At 43.2% G+C, this 20,489-nt stretch overlaps 1 protein-coding gene across 1 annotated transcript in view; it reads right to left on the reverse strand.

The window, feature by feature from the left end:
- Positions 1-20,489, reverse strand: part of RALY (RALY heterogeneous nuclear ribonucleoprotein) — a 164,264-nt gene that overhangs the window by 73,575 nt on the left and 70,200 nt on the right. Inside the window, exon 2 of the mRNA XM_075277575.1 lies at positions 946-1,017. The gene's annotated coding sequence lies outside the window, so the exon portion shown is untranslated. The remainder of the gene's footprint in view (positions 1-945; positions 1,018-20,489) is intronic.

Genomic DNA, 20,489 nt, shown 5'->3' on the forward strand with positions numbered 1-20,489 from the left:
ATACTGGCCATAATTTTGTAAGACACCAGGAAGTGCAAGTATATTTGCCATTTTGGGGAGAGAACAGAAAATGCAGATATTGGCTATTTTTGCGAGACAACAGGAAGTGCAGGAATATCAGTTGTCACTTTTACTGTGATAGAGAAACGGTGGGGGTGTGATAGAAATACCAGCCATATGAAAACTAATATGGCTGACAATTAGATTGTATACAATTTTAGAAATTGAAGGCATAATAAAATGTAGTGCACAGAAAATGAAGCCTACAACATAAAGACTGCACACAGTTATGGCACCTAAGGGTCCAGGAACACAATCAAGCTTTTATTTTTGGCTGGCGGTATCCTCGATATGCTCAGTGCAGCCTGTGCCAAGGTTTTGGGATGAATCCTGCTGTGTACTTTATGCAAAATATTCTTAATTCTATATGTATGTATATATATATATATATATATATATATATATATATATATATATATATATATATTCTATTGATCTGTAATATAACCTGTGGGATAAATGTTTTTTTCCATGGCGAGCAGACGGAATTACTAACTTGAATGATTGACTTATCGCTGCTTCTGGCCATTACTCGGGGACATTGAATCTTGATTAATGAGTAAGGAAACCCAAATGTAATGCTCCCTGACATTGCCGTCAGTTGATTTGATGCTTGATGTTCATGCCATTCAGTAAATTTCCCCCCATAAACATCCTGATTTATGACCTACAATGAATCACGGAGAAACTTGGACGAGCGCATATACCCAGTTCCATAACATGCTTATCTTGAAATCCATCCCAGTAAATCCTGCATGATTTAATATCTATAGGGTTGCCGATAAGCACAAATTTGGCAAAGTTTCTGCCTCTATGAAATCTGTGTCGCCCCAGGCAAAGGCCACTTGTGACGGTGAGCGGATTATACCATATGTTCTCTCTTACCTGGTATGGATTGTCTGCTAACAAATGCAGGGAAATGTTTGATCTGAAGACACGGCAGATTGCTTATGGCACCTGTAGACAGAAGGAAAACACGTCTACTTAGAATAAAGGTGTTTTATAAAGGGACCAGTAAACCATTCATTGTGAGAAGGCGACACTGCATGAATATATCTTCTGAAATTTTAGCTGTTACGTCTTCTACTATGACCGAACTGAGGTTAAACAGATGAGAAGACCATGTCTGGTACATCAAAAATAGGTTGTTTATGTAAAATATTGTTTCGTTTACAGGCCTTGAGGTTTCAAGAAGCTTTGGTTGGAAGAAACTCAGTTCACCATACCATGTACAAGAGCATCCATGTGTGTGCACGGACCAGCCTGGAGGATTAGGCAACAGCGATATAGGAAATCAAATTTATAGTCACCCCATAGGAATTGAGTTAGAAACACATATATTTGGTTGATTTTCCATTATACGTCCACTGAGCGAGCACCTACAAGAATGGCCATACATATCCCATGTATCTGAGCATCCATGTGTACGCCCAGACTAGCCTGTAGGATTAGGCAACAGCGATATAGGAAAACAAATGTATAGTCACCCCATAGGAATCCAGTTAGAACTACATATATTTTATTGATTTTCCATTATACGTCCATAGGGCGAGCACCTACGAGAATAGCCCTATGCATACTATATACCAGACCAGTTTGGAGCTTACTACAGTAGAGCTATACTCCATAGGAATCCAGTTAAAACTCAGATAATTTTATCGGCTGTCCATTAAAAGTCCATATGCCTATAAGAATCGACTAAGTGTTGTGCCTAAAATATAATGGCTATGGCCATGACTAAGACTTTTTAGCTGAAATGAGTAACCAATTCTCTTAGTTGTTCTTGGACTTTTAAGAACCAATCAATAACATTTGTGGGTGTATAAAATGGATTCCTATGGAGTGACTACCTACAAGCTCTATGGTATAGGGAATTTTTGTATATGCCATCCATCAATTCTACCTAATAGGCAACACGTGCCCCTCTCCATTGCAGTTGTGGAGACAGCCAAATCAGTGACCCAACTTCAAAAGAGCCACATGCATGAGTGTTCTCCTATTCAATTGCATATATACCAGCCAAACATGCACGTGTGAATTGGAAAAGGGAATACATTGTCGCCAGGCACCTATGATCTTCACTGAGAACATAGGGATTGAGTACTAAAATTCATCATGTTGGACTTTTCTCACTTGTCAGGAGAGAGTCGGAGGGGATCATACATATAAGATAATCGACTGGTTCCATTGAGATAACTGGATTCAACTGATTTTAATTGAATGTATACGGGCACCTTTAGTTCAGGTAACCCAAAAGGGTTTTATTTTCTAAGGCTTTCATCTGATCTCCTCTATTTTCTGGTTTTAGTGAAATGTTGGTGGGCCGGTTTACTTGTGAGTTGTATAGTTTGTCTTCCAAGTGCACTTAGTTGCTGAGACCTTATAAGAGCTAGAACAGTTCTTAGTCAGTATTTCTGTTATCTCTGTATGTGCTCCTGAGAATAAACTTCAAACTGTTATCTCTGGATTTACATACAGAGGTAACAGAAATACTGACTAAGAACTGTTCTAGCTCTTATAAGGTCTCAGCAACTAAGTGCACTTGGAAGATCTGACCGACATCTCCATTAACCCCAATTACAGAGAAGGGAAGGGAAGGGGAGGGGAGGGGAGGGGAGAGGAGAAGAAAGGAGAAGAAAAAGTGACCGGGAAGGAGGACTGAGTGCACCAGTCCAGCCACTGCAGCTAGATAGCAGAGGTGGCCACAATGTAAACTCTGAGGAGGCATATTAAGCACCATCTGGGTAACAGGATAAAACAGATAAGACAATGTTTTGGATAAGACACTTCAAATAATTTAAGCTATCAGGTTTATATATGATCCTGAAGATGGCGATACCCTTTTAGTGTACAGAGTCAGCCAATACAGTATTCTTGATCATAGGACAACCATAACCATTAGTGTTCCCATTTGGATAAAAGTGAATCCCAGCTACCAAACACTACGGTCGAACCACTCAAATAAATACGTGAAATAATTTCTAATGCACCAGCGACATTTCCTTGGGTGACACAACCCGTTTCCCTTTCATATAGCAATGTCATAACTTACTGCGGTTATAAAAGTACATACAAACCGTATACAGTCATACGTGCACAATTACGGTTCATACGCTGTCTATCTCTGTCATATCACACGTAAGCAGCTTGCAGCATCACAGAGAGGCCCCTGGCAGCTGTCTGACAAGTTGCATCTGATCTGACATTAGAATTAGAATCCAGCTAGTGAATCTTTCCTCCTCTAGGGCAGAAGTATAACAAGCTACTAAACACATCCCATAGGACCTAACCCACACTTGGGGGAATAATGTGGGTGAACCCATTCAAGTTGCTGGCAGGATTGATTCTCTGCAGTTGGAATACTTCTATTTTATAGGAAGGAATTATACTTGTAAAGATGTCATAGAGGTTCAGGTGGCGCTGTACTTATTCTATATATTTCCAGGATGCTGCCATGAAAACTATACATTCTCACTAAGATAAGAACTGTAGTTACAGTGAAAGATTCGTCTTCAAGTAGCTTCAAAGAAACATCAAGTCCTTAATAAATGTAGCTATTGAAATTCTCCCTTGAGATGTAGGAGGGTATTGATCTGCGCTTCAGAACAAAATAGACGGCAAAGTAAGGTTAAGTTCACACTTAAGTAAAGTATTTTTCATTGCAGTGTGCAGCGCTAAAATTTTTATTCATTCCCGGGACATGACTTTAGGTTCCTCCACCCATGTGAGAAGACTAGTACTATAAAGGATATAGGATTGTTGGGGAGACCCTGTAACAGATTTTGCATTGGGGTCCACAAGCTTCAAGTGTTTCTTCATCAGTTCTGCCTGAGATTTTTTTTATTTTTTTTGCAGAATCCAATGTTAATTTTCTCACTACCAATTAAAGGGTTTTTGGCCCCAATTGGATTTTTCATACTGATGACCTATTGACCAGATAGACCCTCAGTCTGTGATCTAAGGGGGTCCAACACCTGTACCCAGAACAGATCAGCTGTTCTAGCAGACTCCAGCAGTGGCGTAACTAAAGTCTTGTGGGCCCCGGTGTAATCTTTTGTCTGGGCCCCCCTACCTCATCCCTACAGCGAATTCTTGATAGTGAAGGTTATGGGTGCTAAGGAGTTTAATCCACCTTAGTGTGGTTAGGGGGATTTGGGGTCTCCTTGGCTTATGGGACAGATGGAAGCTGCAATCTCAATACTGGTGCCAGTGCTTATGGGCGTCCTAAGGCCCCTGGTGCGACTGCACCCTCTGCACCCCCTCAAGTTACACCCCTGGCCTCAAGATATGGGAAGCTGTTGCAGTGGACAAGGAGTGCATACAATCTGCTCCTATCCACTGTATAGCAATAGGCCTGGGGAATTCAGAAACTTCCAATGCCCACAGGCTGCTCCAGTGGATGGGACATCAGTATGAAAATCCATTTGGGTCCATAAAACCATATACATTATGGGAGTCCTGATTGGGAATCATTCGAAACATGTCGCCAGGGTGAAGCAGATTAAACCAGTAACACAGTAAGATGGTTCAGGATCATCTGAATGTAACGCTTTTTTCCCCATGAAAGTTCAGGTTCCATTGTAGAGATATTCATTTACTTCTCAATATACAAATGAGTAGTCTTCAGCACCTCCATTGCTCCAAACTGCTATGCCACACACTGACTGGTCTAAAATACTGGTGTGAATGTGAGAACATAGGGGAACATACCTCCAGGGCACCGTCATTCAAAGAAGGGAGTGGGGAGAAACTGAGCCACCATTGGTGCTCCACATTGCTCATTTACATATTCACAAATTTGGCAAAAAAGGCATTTAATTCAAGTGAGCCTTTCCTAAAAGTTTTGCTGATTAAATATGTTTCACCCTAGCGATATACTTCCTTTAACCCTTTCCTGCTCTACACTGTATTATTATGTTATTATATTATATATGTTATAGTATGGTGCATTCATGCCTCGGGCAAAAAGCTGTGCCTGCGGCATGACTTCCAGGTCAAGGTTGCATTACACAGCCAAGACCCGGGACTAGCCGCCGGAGCCGGAAAATAATCCAACCCTAGTGGCTTAACCCCTTACATACCATGATCAATAGCAATCACAGCATCTGGGTGGTTTGGAGGCAAAATCGACTTCCCTTCTACCCCTCAGATCCCCCACAATCTCATCCGAGGGACTGCCTATTTCACATAGTCAGCCTATGTGCAAAGTACTGCAATACTGCAATGTATTGCAGTACATTGCACTGTGGATCAGCAGATCCCAGGTTCAAGTGACCCTTATGGGACAGGAAAAATAGAAAAAAAAAGTAAATAGATAAAAAACACTTTTTAATTTCAAAAACACATAAATGTAATAAACAAACATGTTAGGTATCCCCATGTGCATATAAGTCCACACTATCCCAAAATATTGTTATTTATTCTGTATGGTGAACACTATAAAAGAAACCCACAATGCGCAAGTATTTTGGTCACCCTTGATTCACCCAAAAGATACTAATAAAAAGTGATCAAAAATTCATACATACTAAATATTGGTACCAATTAGAGATGAGCGAACACTAAAATGTTCGAGGTTTGAAATTCGATTCGAACAGCCGCTCACTGTTCGAGTGTTCGAATGGGTTTCGAACCCCATTATAGTCTATGGGGAACATAAACTCGTTAAGGGGGAAACCCAAATTCGTGTCTGGAGGGTCACCAAGTCCACTATGACACCCCAGGAAATGATACCAACACCCTGGAATGACACTGGGACAGCAGGGGAAGCATGTCTGGGGGCATAAAAGTCACTTTATTTCATGGAAATCCCTGTCAGTTTGCGATTTTCGCAAGCTAACTTTTCCCCATAGAAATGCATTGGCCAGCGCTGATTGGCCAGAGTACGGAACTCGACCAATCAGCGCTGGCTCTGCTGGAGGAGGCGGAGTCTAAGATCGCTCCACACCAGTCTCCATTCAGGTCCGACCTTAGACTCCGCCTCCTCCAGCAGAGCCAGCGCTGATTGGCCGAATTCCGTACTCTGGCCAATCAGCACTGGCTAATGCATTGTATTGGCGTGATGAAGCAGTGCTGAATGTGTGTGCTTAGCACACACATTCAGCTCTACTTCATCGGGCTAATAGAATGCATTGGCCAATCAGCGCTGGCCAATGCATTCTATTAGCTTGATGAAGCAGAGTGTGCACAAGGGTTCAAGCGCACCCTCGGCTCTGATGTAGCAGAGCCGAGGCTGCACAAGGGTTCAAGCGCACCCTCGGCTCTGATGTAGCAGAGCCGAGGGTGCACTTGAACCCTTGTGCACCCTCGGCTCTGCTACATCAGAGCCGAGGGTGCGCTTGAACCCTTGTGCAGCCTCGGCTCTGCTACATCAGAGCCGAGGGTGCGCTTGAACCCTTGTGCACACTCTGCTTCATCAAGCTAATAGAATGCATTGGCCAGCGCTGATTGGCCAATGCATTCTATTAGCCCGATGAAGTAGAGCTGAATGTGTGTGCTAAGCACACACATTCAGCACTGCTTCATCACGCCAATACAATGCATTAGCCAGTGCTGATTGGCCAGAGTACGGAATTCGGCCAATCAGCGCTGGCTCTGCTGGAGGAGGCGGAGTCTAAGGTCGGACCTGAATGGAGACCGGTGTGGAGCGATCTTAGACTCCGCCTCCTCCAGCAGAGCCAGCGCTGATTGGTCGAGTTCCGTACTCTGGCCAATCAGCGCTGGCCAATGCATCCCTATGGGAAAAAGTTTATCTCACAAAAATCACAATTACACACCCGATAGAGCCCCAAAAAGTTATTTTTAATAACATTCCCCCCTAAATAAAGGTTATCCCTAGCTATCCCTGCCTGTACAGCTATCCCTGTCTCATAGTCACAAAGTTCACATTCTCATATGACCCGGATTTGAAATCCACTATTCGTCTAAAATGGAGGTCACCTGATTTCGGCAGCCAATGACTTTTTCCAATTTTTTTCAATGCCCCCGGTGTCGTAGTTCCTGTCCCACCTCCCCTGAGCTGTTATTGGTACGAAAAAGGCGCCAGGGAAGGTGGGAGGGGAATCGAATTTTGGCGCACTTTACCACGCGGTGTTCGATTCGATTCGAACATGGCGAACACCCTGATATCCGATCGAACATGTGTTCGATAGAACACTGTTCGCTCATCTCTAGTACCAATAAAAACTACAGCTTGCCCTGCAAGTAGAGTCCTGATATACCTTTGTCAATAAAACAATAAAAAAGTTATAGTCATCAGAACACGGGGACCCCAGGCAAATTGTTAATTTTTAGAGATGAGCGAACAGTGAAATGTTCAAAGTTCGAAATTCGATTTGAGTAGCCGCTCAATACTCGACTGTTCGATCGAGTATTGAACCCCATTATAGTCTATGGGGAAAAAATACTTGTTAAGAGGAGGGTCACCAAGTCCACTATGACACCCCAGGAAATGATGCCAACACCCTGGAATGCAACTGAGACAGCAGGGGAAGCATGTCTGGGGGCATCTAACATGCCCAAGTCACTGTATTACGTTGGGATCCCTGTCAGCTTGCAATCTGCGGGAGCTGGCTTTTTCCCATAGGAATGCATTGACCAGCATTGATTGGCCGAATGCCATACAGAGTACAGCATTCGTCCAATCAACGCTGGTTCTGCCGGAGCCTCGTCTGTGAGGAGGCGGAGTCTAAGATCGGACCAGAATGGAGACTGCTGTGGACCAATCTTAGACTCCGCCTCCTCCGGCAGAACCAGCGTTGATTGGCTGAATGCTGTACTCTGTATGGCATTCGGCCAATCAACGCTGGTCAATGAATTCCTATGGGAAAATGGGATCCCGACCAGATAGAGCCCCAAAGAGCTGGGTGAGTGACATTCCCACCTAAATAAAGGTAATCCCTAGCTAACCCTGCCTGTACATCTATCCCTGTCTCACACTCACATAGTTCACAGTCTCATATGAACCGGATATTAAATCCACTATTCGTATAAATTAGAGGTTACCTGAATTAGCCAGCCAATTACTATTCCGTTTTTTTTTTCGATGCCTCCGTTGTGGTAGTTCCTGTCCCACCTCCCCTGCACAGTTATTGGTGCAAAAAAAGCGCCAGGGAAGGTGGGAGGGGAATCGAATTTTTAGTGAGTTTGCCATGTGGTGTTCAACTGGAATCGAACATCTCGAACAGCCTGATATCTGATCGAACATGTACTCGTTCGAACGCTGTTCGCTCATCTCTATTCATTTTTTAAAAATTACTTTTTTTCCGTAATGATAAAAGGTAAGTAAAACAAGGTTGCCATTTCATTTTTTAATTCAGTGGGAACACCGTAGGAACAAAATGCAACAAATAATTATAGAATTGTAGGTGTTATTTTCACATGGATCCACCCAAGAACCTTAAAGGAGTCATCCAGTTTGTATATTCTGTTTAAATTCAGCTCTGTTTATCTGATTTATTTTCAGGTCTTTGACCTCAGTTGTGACGTTCCGTTTACAAGCTCCCTGTGAGCAGGGCAGCCAGCAAATGAAACATCACAGCAGCACGTAACTTTGTATGAGGGAGTGATTTATTACCTGTGATTTCATTGCAGGGGAGAGTGGAGAAGGGAGGGGTCCACAGAGAGTGAGGGCACACAGCTGAATCATGGGAAATGTAGTTTGTCCACAGATTCACTGCATGTAAATAACTGATACAAGGAGCAGCAAGAAAAATAAAGCCAAGCAAAGGGTACACAAGGGAACAGTGAGGATATAGCACTGCTGTGGATGTATTCGCAGATAATTTTTGGAAGCTGGCAAAATGGTGCCAAATAAAATTAAAAAATAAATCCTCACTATATTGACCAATGAAATTAAAAATGTATGTATTTTAGAAGGCAGATAAGGAACATATGAAAAAAAATCCCCAAACTCACAAGGATTAGTGTATATACTGCCCTGCGACCTTGTTTCTGATCCTAGGGGGTAGATACTGATGACCTATCCTCAGAATTGGTCATCCGTATGAGATCAGTGGGGTCCTACATTTGGACCCTGCCCAATTAGTTTTTCCAGATGCTTGAACTATACAGTGTACAGAGGCAGAATCGTAACGCTTTATCGACTGTGCCCCATTCATTAAAAAATCTGCTAATGGAAGTCCAGTAAAATCTTTCATTATGCTTTGTAGGGTAACTTACATCAGCATATATCATGTTTCAAGGCTGCTTGTCTGGTGTCTACCGTCTAGCCATTCAATAAATGTAATGTAATGCAATAGTTGTGGTGCTCGCATTTCTAAGCAGAGTTGGTAATGTATACGCCTATAGATTATTGATTGTCATCGTTGAATGGGACAGCAGAATAGAGTGGCGCTGTACCCACTGAACTTTCAATGTTTTTCCCGGAATCTCAAGTCATTAGGCCAGAAATGCCAAGACTACCGGTTTATTCTGTGCAGCGGTATCCAGATCTGAAAGCTGCTGCTCTAAAAGATGGAGAGTGATGGATATTGACTAGTGGTAATAGATAAGTGCCGCCAGACAGTGAGCAGTCTCAGATAATCATGCAATATGAAGAGGAATCTTCCCCCGGCCTGCTAACGCATCACAGCGGTGGAAGATAGATGAGCAGGAAATATCTGAAGACCAGCTGGGTCCAGCGCTCTATCACCAAACGCAAACACTAATTAATCCCTGGTGTAATCGCTTGTCCAGCTCATTAATCAACGTCCCCAAAGATCCTACGTAGAGAAAAAGCGCTAAAGGGTGGGAGAGATGTGAGCAAAGCAAACAGTCAAGTAAATAACATTTCAAGAGACTCTCCGTAAGTGGTTACATTCCCTTCTTAGGGGCCGCTTTTTGGTTCCATCCATTGTCAGTAACAGCTTGAAATCTCTCAAAGGCTCGTCGTAATTATAGAACACATTCATGCAAAGAGAAGAAATAGAGAAATGGGGTTCTGCCCAAATCACACCTGAGTTAACGAAAGAAGCTACATTTCTAAGGAACCAAACAGGCTTGGGGTTATCTGGAGTTTTCCTAACTTGAGATCCCATTTGAAGCCATGAAAAAATCCTATAAAATCTGCTCTGTAGAGTCTACACATACAGGACTACAGTATGGATTCATGATTGAGACTAGCCAATTGGGATATAATTATAGGTGGGTCCAACAGGTGTCAGTGCCTCAGCCCTGGGACTGTTATCTGTTACCGTCACAGCTAACACATCCATAGTCTTGGCATTTTTGCTTGTTGGGATGTTGAAGTTGAGACCTACTATGCCTCTCCGATATGCAACACTAACCCTAACCTGCTTAGTTTGATGTGGATAAAGTAGCTGGTGCCTCATATTAAGAGTCTCAGGAGGAAGCGCCACCTACTGGTTCAATGGCATACCAGGCGGCACCTGATTTTACCCACTTCTAGCATCTACCACTATTGATCCCTGTTAATTGGACCCCAATAACAGTTCCTAATAAAATGTATGAGTATTTAATGTACCAATAGGTGGCACCAATTTCATATGGAATATTTGGTGTGACCTTTGCTCTTTGGAGGTGGAGTCCAGGAAGTGATGATATGGTCCCCACAGATATAGCCCTGATCTCATCATCCTCCAGTATGTCTGGGATTCAATGAAGACACAGAAGGATTGGAGAAAGCCTACATCTACAGAAGATCTGTACTTAGTAGAGATGAGTGAGTAGTGTTCGATCGAATAGGTGTTCGATCGTATACTACGGTATTCGAAATACTCGTACTCGATCGAACACTACTAGCTGTTCGAAGTTTAAGGTTCGATGCAGAACCAGCGTTGATTGGCAGAATGCTATACATTCTGCCAATCAACGCTGGTTCTTCTCTTACCTTTAGAAGTCTTTTCCGTGCAGCGTCCACGTGGTGTCTTCCGGCTGGAATTCACTCTGCCTAGGCATCCGGCTCTGCCCGGCATGCACAGTCGGCTCTGCTCAGGCATCGGGCCGGGCAGAGCCAACCGCGCATGCGCAGTCGGCTCTGCCTAGGCCCCGATGCCTAGGCAGAGTGAATTCCAGCCGGAAGACGCCGCGGGGGCACTGCGCCGGGAGAAGACTTCAAGGGGAATCCAGCCCGACCGTCACTCGTGGACTTGGTAAGTATAATGTTATCGAATTTTGCGTACCCCTGAAACGAGCATTTCCCCCCATAGACTATAATGGGGTTCGAAATCCGTTCGAACAGCCGAACAGTGTGCAGCTGTTCGAATCGTATTTTGAACCTCGGACATTTTAGTGTTCGCTCATCTCTAGTGCTTAGTTCTCCAAGATGGCAGGAACAACCTCCCTGCCGAGTTCCTTCAAAAACTGTCTACAAGTGCCGAGAAGAACTGATGGAAGGCAAAGGGTAAAAGTCAAACCAAATATTGATGGGATTTACATTTCTCTTTTCTACATTCACTTCATTTTGTTAATTGTCAAAAATAAACTATTAACCCTTCTATTACTGAAAGCATTCTTACTGTGCAGAATTTTTTTCCACCATGGTGTAAAATATTTACACAGTACTAAACACAATAGAAATAGCCTTCTGGCCTGAAAGGAATATATTGTCTATTACCATACAGGGGAGGAGATGGATTTTGCACAAAACTCACTCTCAGCAGAAGCACCAACACCAAAAAGAATACATAAAAGAAAAAGGCTAAAAACAAATTCATTTTTGCATTATTTTTGTATGAAAATGATTCACTTGGTAACCACTATAATGGGCATAAGCTGCAATACCTGTGTTGCTGGAAATAAGGAGATGATTATTGTTTTTCCCATTCCAATCAACTCCCTTAAGGGGAAACTTACATGAAACTTGATTTCCAATCTATAGGCGGCATGTTATAGAGCAGGGGGAGCTGAGCAGATTGATATATAGGTTTGTGGGAAAAGAGTCAATATAATCTGTCATTTATCCATTGAATTATCTGCTTTTTCTATGTTGGAAGGTCAAGGAGGCGGAGCTATCAGTGAGTGACAGCCTCCCCTCTACGCCTATATATGGAGATAGCTGTTAGAGCTCCGCCTCTTAGGGCTAGTTCACACGTGAACTGCCCGCGCGGGTTTTGACACAGAGAGAGACGCGGCGAGCCGCGTCTCTCTCTTGTCAAAACCCGCCCGCCGCGACCATCGCTGTCGCGGCTTAACCCTCTGCTGTCGGCTCAAATGAATTAGCCGACATAGGAGGGAGCTGCGGGGGGCGGAAGCCGCGCGACTGAGACAGCGCGGCTTCCGCCTGAAGAAAGGGCATTTCCTTTCTTTTCTCCGCTAGCAGCAGCTCGCCGCTAGCGGAGAACAGAAGCCCGGCGGTCTCCATAGACCACCATTATAAGGGGAGGTTTTGGACGCGAAATCCGCTGTCAAAAACCTCCCCTTATACTCACGTGTGAACTAGCCCTTAGACTTTTCAACATAGAAAAAGCTGAGATATAAATGGATAAATGACAAGTTATACTGAATCTTTTCCCACAAACCTATATATCAATCTACTCAGCTCCTCCTGCTCTATAATATGCCGCCTACAGATTAAGTAGCATTTTCCATGTGGCAGGTTCCCTTTAAAGTGAATTTCCGGTGTGGAGATCTATATAAAATATTAGGGCATGGAATAAGCAACTATCCATGAGTAGCTCACAAATCCCTGATTTTATTTATAGCTCCCTGGCCAGTTCTTCAGCAAGTTGGTAGCCCATATTAGATCCCATAGATAATCCCATACCAGGAACTGAACCCCTAGGTATTATATTCCGTATAAAAAATGGAGTTGTGCCCCTGATCCTCATGAATGTACCCCTCAACAATCTCATGTGTGCACTGTGCCTGTGTATCCGAGGAGTGGATTTCACGGCTGGTATAAGCTCCGGCCTGCTTCCTCTGCTGTGTCCCCAGGCGATGATGCAGATAGGGCCTCGGTGACATTTCTGGTATCTGCAGGTGGGAAGTCTGGGCTCTGTCTGACTGATTCTGGCTCTTGTTTCTTCCCATCTGACATGACATTAATTGCTGTTAAATATTCTTATCTCCTTCACACAGCTCCCTTTGCAGAAAGGTCAGCTACTTACAGGAGAACGGGAGCTGCCTATCTGTCAGCACTTCATTTCATTTTCTCCAAATCCCAGCATGCAAGTTAAAAATACTCTCTGTCTGTATACTGCCCTTATTGTGCGGGCCACCGCCACCCAGCACCTAAACGCTCTTGGTAATCCGACCTTACATATTTTGCCAGAAACGATATTTGTATAGAAATGTTTACTCTTATTTTTGTTGTGAATTTCAATATATTCTACAACAATGACAGGGACATAGCAAGGAAAGGTTTACGGTAGCGGTTATACCTGATTCTGGGGTGGCCCCAAATCACACCACATGAGGAAGGAGGCTGCAGGAGATGGGAGGGGTGTAGAAGGGGTTAACATAGGATATTTGACAAAGGACAATTCTGGAAGCATTCGAACCAAAAGTGGAAAGTGGAAAGTCTTGGAAAACATTGCCATCAGGATGGCCCAAAAGTATGGAGACACCTGAATAAATGGAAAACGGTGGTGTGTTGTGTTGCTGAGGTTACATATGTGTATGTATCTCCATTAAATACACGTTACATGCACCCCTTCCCATTTGAAAAAATCTACTTGGTTCCAAGAAGGCCGCTCTCAAAATGGCCACCATGTTGAACACTGCACCACACAGTGTTGCCTCCTTCCCCTTACCAACATGCCACACACAACATGGCAGCCATCAATTTCCATTTATTAAGCCATCTCCACACTCTTGGACAACCCTGGTGTCTCCATAACTTTGGGCTACCATGTATGTAACAGTTGTAGGTATTTTGGTGGTAATAACTATGAATAGAGTTCTTTTAAGGTGTGTATATAGGGGTACATTTATAGGGTGGTATGGTTACTCTAAAATAATTTAGAAAAAGCTGTACCGATCTATTTATGTTTTCATCTAAGGTTTGGTTCACACCAGCGGTTGAAGTCTGTTCGGGAATTCTGTTCCCCTTTCTGTAAGCAGCGCTTTTCTTTCCGTGGTTTTTGCCCCTTTTGGGCGGAAACCGAGTGATAACCTGGTGGACCCCGTTATAGTCTATGGAGTCTGCAGGTTTCCGCAGGTATCCCTTTATTTTAAGAAGATTAGGTTTCCATTCGGCGAGTCTACTTGGGGAACCCGATCAGAGGTGTGAACCTAGCGTAAGGGGTGGATACAATATTTCCGGTTCAGGCAATGCACTAATGCATAAACTCTGGACTGATACATTGCAACAAAGTCTCAGGTCAGGGATTTCTGCTGCTATTGATGAAATTGATCACCTTGGCTGTGGTTTCCTCTATTAGAAGTGTATGTGTAGCGGTTTTTAGCCTATGATTGTAAGCAAAAATGTTCACATCCAGTAAGCAGAGATATTGAAAATACAGAGAAAATGGAAACACAGATTATATTATAAATTTATAGTTTTTTTTGTATAAAATGTAAAACCGTATTACAGTAGAGCCGCGCGAGGCGACACTGATGATGCCGCAATGGCTAATTTGTCTAGAAAACAGGTTTACCTCCAAATCAATGCAGACACTTAAATAGGACCCTTCACCACCTTCACCAATTCCAGTTCTTTGCAGTCTCCAATAGGCCCTTCTCCATTGAATCCAGTACAGTTAAATTTTTCTCTAGCCCCCACCATTTCTGAGCAATTGGTGCCTGATATGATAATTAGGCTCCATCAAGTGGGTGGTGTGAAGGAGAAGGGACTGTGATTCAGTGTCCAACCAGAGACCGGCAGCATCAAAGTTCTGAATCACATCCCCTAGCCTGTTCCTTTCTGACACCACCCACTTGACAGTTGAGTTCCTTATTATCGTATCAGGTACCAAACAGAAAAAGTTGGGGCTAGAGAGAAAAAAATTCAACTTGAGTCAGTGGAGTGGAGTTGGTGGAGGAGGTGAAAGGTCGTATTTAACAATCAATTTGAAAACTGAGGTAGAGCTTCACACGTTGGGGATGCCACATTCGGTCCTCGCTTATATGCTATGAAGACCTTTGAATGCATTTTTGTTTGTTATTGCAGTGTACTTTTATTGGTGTGAAGTTATTATTTCATTAGGTCTTGATAACAATTCTTTGTGTTCTGCATTCACATACATTGCAGGCTGCTGTGTCCCATTCAGCTTAAAATCTGTCTGTCTGACAGTTCTTACTATAGTTCTCTTAAATGCACATTTCGGCTAAATTTTTATCAATTTGATCAACATGTTAATGGCTTGTCAGGTTAACCGAGATATGGGCTACAGACTGATCCATCCGATGAGGACTCTTAACAGGACAGAGCAGCCTGCAATGTATGAGAAAACATGCAAGCTGTAGAAAAAAATCAGTAATGAAAGTTTAATATTGGAAAAAAGTTGGAACATCCATTCATAGATATCCATAGACTTCTATTGTGATCCATGTATGTCACCAGGGCATTAAATGGTCGAATATATGAATCCAGTGGTGGCAAGGAAACCTTAAAAAAAAAATTCAGATCTTGGGACTGAAAATGACTTCTCAAATGTAGTCCTACATTTACTTGGAGATGAATCCTGTCCTGGGGACACGTTCTCTCTAAAAGCACAAAGTATATTTTGTAAGCAGTCTGCCGGGGCAGCCATTTAAATTGATCCTTAATAAAAGAACAACATTAAATGGGTACAGAATGACGGCACCACTTTGCGTCAGGGTAAGTGCATTATGGCTTTCCGATGAGCCTCCTTTTATATAGTAATACGGATCTTAAAGGGCCTTTAAACTAAGGATGTGTTATTATATAATAGATCTACTATTGCATTTAGAATTACATTTCTAAAAGAAGAGTACTTAGAAGAATATGGAAATAGTTTTTAATGGTTTTTAGGATATGGAAGATCTTGCAAGCTGCTAAAAGCCATTTCATGCTGTTGATCGGATGATTGCGGCGTTTCTTCAAGTCTAACTCCAGATAATATTGAAAATTCAGATTTTTATTAAAATTACGTGAGCATATTCATTCCAGATTTTGATAGCACACAGATATTGCAAAGTTTACCTCAACACTTATAACTTGCGGCAAACTTATATCTGATCATAGAATACAACACAAGCCGATGAAAAAGTCACATTAAGGCTGTGGCCCCACGTTGCGGAAACACAGCTTTTTTTGTTGCAGATTTTTGCTGCGGTTTTTTGCAGCCAAAGACAAGACTGGATACAAAAGGAATTTGAAATATATAGGAAGTTCTTATACTTCTACCTTTTGCTCAATCCACTCCTGGCTCTAGCTCAAAAAAACTCAGCAAAATCTGCAACAAAAAATCAGTGTTTCTGCAACGGTGGGGCCTTAGCCTAAAGTTTTGTGTCACAGGGTAGTTAATGTATTACAGGGCTCTCTCCGGGCTGAAATCCAGTTTTCATGAAAAGGGCTCCCTCAATAACTTATGTCCAGCACATACCTTTTATACAGATTGCAACTCCTGAGATTTGCCCAGGATCCGTTTCCACCTGCAGGAATTCTCATTAGATTTCCAAGGGTTTTAAATGTCAAGTTAAACTTTGAGACATCTGTAGTAGCTTACATAGTGTGGTGACATATTCAGCATATCACCTGTGTGCTGTATTTTTTAGACCAGGGGCTGTCCAAGTATTACAGATTTCCAACTCCCAGTATGTCTTGGTAGCTTGCACTGCAAGGCTGAGGCCTCATGTTGTGGAAATGCAGAATTTTTTTTAATTTTTTTTTTGCAGATTTTACATTTTTTTAAGATAAAGCCTGATGTAAAAAACTAAAGTGTACTTCAAATAGTAGAACAACTTTTCATAAAAGAGTAGTACAGGTGAATATAAGAAACATTGTAATATATATTATTAAAAATATGTTTCCTTCTCCTTTAATCAAGCTGATATCAAGAAGTCTATGGAGAACTATGTAGCCATAGCCCTCTGCTAGTCCGTGAGTGAGGGAGCCCTTCTGACACTTCTGTATGTTCAAGATAAAACTCTAAGGCCTCGTTCACATCTGTGATTCCATGCGGGGGAGTCCGCATGAAGACCCCTGAGAACGGGATACCGACTGCAACTGCAAGTGGTGTGCCAGTCAAAGCACACAGACCCCATAGACTGTAATGGGGTCCGTGTGCTTGCCGCTAGATATCCATAGGGATCATGCGGACAGAAAAGTAGTTCACAATCTCTGATTCATTATAGTCTATGGCAGGGGTGGGCAATTAATTTTCCCATGGGGCCACATGAGAAATTGTAACGGTTCTAGAGGGCCATGCAGCCGCGGAAAATTTAGCTCTACTCACTTCTACGCTGACTCCGCCCATTCTCAATCATCTTTCCATGTGCCCCCACAAAGTATAATCCTCCTACAGTCAACCTAACATTATACACCTCCACATTATAACGTTTCCCTCCAAATGCCCCACAGTTTTAAGTCCCTCTTCTGGTGCCCCAGTATAAACTAGAAGAAACTAGAGGGGATATTAAACTGGGGCAGCTGGAGAGGGACATTAAACGGTGGGGATAGTTGTAGGGGGACATTAAACTGTGGACAACTAGAGGCAGACATATCCCCCTCCAGCTACCCACCATGGTTTAATATCCTCCTCCAGTTGACCCCAGTTTAATGTCACCCTCCATCTGCCCCCTAGTTTAATGTCCCCCCTCCATCTGCATTCAGTTTAACTGCCTCCCTACATCTGCCCCTAGTTCCCCCCTCTTGCTCACACATGCTGTCTCTTCTCTCTTCTTTATCATCCAGCAGCCTCCATTGCCGGCAGCTTGCAGCAAGCACACAGTCCCATTTGGCTCCACCCACTAATGAGTCATAGCCTATCCTGGTGATAGACTGTGATGACGTCATCACAGGTCCTTGAACAAACTTCCAAAAGCTATGCGGGCCGGACAGAAGCAATCAGAGGGCCGGATGTGGCCGACGGGCCGTACATTGCCCAGGTCTGGTCTGTGGGATCCATGTGCTTTCACTGGTACACAGCTTGCAGTTGCGTTCGGTATTCCGTTTGGGGGGTCCCCATGCAGACTCCCCGAATGGAATACCGAACACAGATGTGAATGAAGGTCACACTGTACAGAATAAGGCAATGCATCAGTTAACGGCCTCCTCCTCTACCTTCCCATCTCCATACAGTTCTGTGTTTTAGGTGGATCAGACTCCATGTAAACAAACAGACTAATTGAAACACATTCCTTAATAAGATATATTACAAAGTTTCTTATATTTACATGCAATTTTATGAAAAGTGGTTTTATAATTGGAGATACACTTTAAGTAGGGCTTGGAAATCATGTGAATTAAGAAATAAATCTTTTACCGGCCCTGACAGCCCATTCCCCAGAGTTTCCAGGCATTGCTGTACTGATAGTGGTGACATTTCTTTAGTGTTCAGGTCACTGCTTCAGCCAAGGCAAGGACTGAAAATGTGACCACACTGTCATCGCTGGAGCAGAAGACCAGTCAAAGTTAAGTTTATTTTTTTAATTCGTACACTTTCCATGCCCTTTAAAACTTTTTTCTATGAGTCAGACAACCACTTAAAACTCTGGACCACTCCTTTAAAGAGGACCTTTCATCAGATTGGGCACAGGCAGTTCTATATACTGCTGGAATTCAGCGCATTCAGCGCACTATTGGCTTTCCCGATCTGTGCCCCAGGTAAAGCGCTATCGGTCCCGGGACCATAGCGCTTTACAGTCAGAAGGGCGTTCCTGACAGTCAGTCAGGAACGGCCTTCTCCACAGCAGCACCTATAGCGCTGTACAGTGTGAGCGGGGAGGAACGCCCCCTCCCTTCCTGATAATACTCGTCTATGGACAAGCACTGTGAGCAGAGGGAGGGGGCGTTCCTCCCCGCTCACACTCTACAGAGCTATAGGCGCTGCTGTGGAGAAGGACGTTCCTGACTGACTGTCAGAAACGCCCTTCTGACTGTAAAGAGCTACGGTACCGGGACTGATAGCGCTTTACCCGGGGCACAGATCGGGAAAGCCAATAGTACACTGAATTCAGCACACCGTCAGCTTTCCAGCAGTATATAGAACCGCCTGTGCTCGATCTGATGAAAGGTCCTCTTTAAGCGAATGATATAACTGCTCTCAGTTGATAGCTCTTCAGGCTTTATGTGGATACACTTTTGTGCCAGCAGAGATGCCTACACCTTTCTACAAATCTTAAAGTGGTTTGGAGTCCCCACAGTGAAACGTATGAGCCAATGACCTCAATCATTGGAGGCTGGAGTCTCCCTGCTGGATCTCCATACACTACATTTCTAACAAAATCTAGCAAAAAGAATGTGATTGTAAAACCTGACACATGCCCTAGCTGCAAAAATATCCTATTGTAATAAAATTTTATAAAACTTAGCCTTTGATCTTAAGGATTTAAAGTTTGTTTAAGGTGAAATTCTGATATTAAAGCTTTGCTCGTAGACATTGTACCCTAAGATGTAGGTTAAGATCATAAGCATCTTTACACATTTCTCCTCCCATCAGGATCCAAGTTTGGATAAGCACCAAATTATATTTAGGAGCTTTACTCAGTGGCGTAATTAAAGTCAACCTTTTGTCCGGGGCCCCTACCTCATCCCTACAGCGAATTCTTCATAGTGATGGTTACAGGTGCTAAGGAGTTTAATCACCCTTAGAGTGGTGAGGGGGATCTGTGGGTCTCCTTAGCTTATGGAAGCTGCAATCTCAATACTGATGCCAGAGCTTATGGGCCCCCCTAAGGCTCCTGGGCCCTGGTGCGACTGCACCCTCTGCACCCGCTCAAGTTACACCCCTGGCTTTAGGTACCAATTACCTTATACCTTATGCACTGTTTGACCCTCACACTAGTAAACCATAGCTCGAGAGCCGCATAATAATTACACCAAGAATTTTGATTGTCAAATCTGCAACGTTTCAGGCTTATACTGCCTTTCATCAGGCAAATTGGTGAGGTCAATACAAACTGAAGTGAGCTGCTAGGGCAAGGAACATAGTAGTAGACCAAGTACGAGGAAGGTAAGGGGACAGCCACCGCCAAACAATTCTATAAAGGTATGTTTAATTTCCCATGTCAGTATATGTAAAAAAAAAAAGTAAAAAAATACTGCTGTTTTCACTCTGACCACCGAGCCTCTTAATAGTCTAACACTTCTTGTTCTGTGGGGATCACTTTTCAGAAAACATCTTATTATGAGCACGGGCAGGTTTAACATGAAAGGCTACACCAATATACAGATTACACAGGATCCACCATTCACAGTAGGTGATGGTCACAGCTGATCCACCCACCTTGCACAATGAACTTTGCACAGGTAACAAAGTATGCCCACAACATCTCCTAAAGAACTCTATGGGGTAGATTTATCAAGGTAAGGCTCATTCACATCTGCGCCTGGTCTCCGTTAT

Source organism: Leptodactylus fuscus, chromosome 6 (assembly GCF_031893055.1).
Source record: "Leptodactylus fuscus isolate aLepFus1 chromosome 6, aLepFus1.hap2, whole genome shotgun sequence".
Classification (NCBI taxonomy): Eukaryota; Metazoa; Chordata; class Amphibia; order Anura; family Leptodactylidae; genus Leptodactylus; species Leptodactylus fuscus.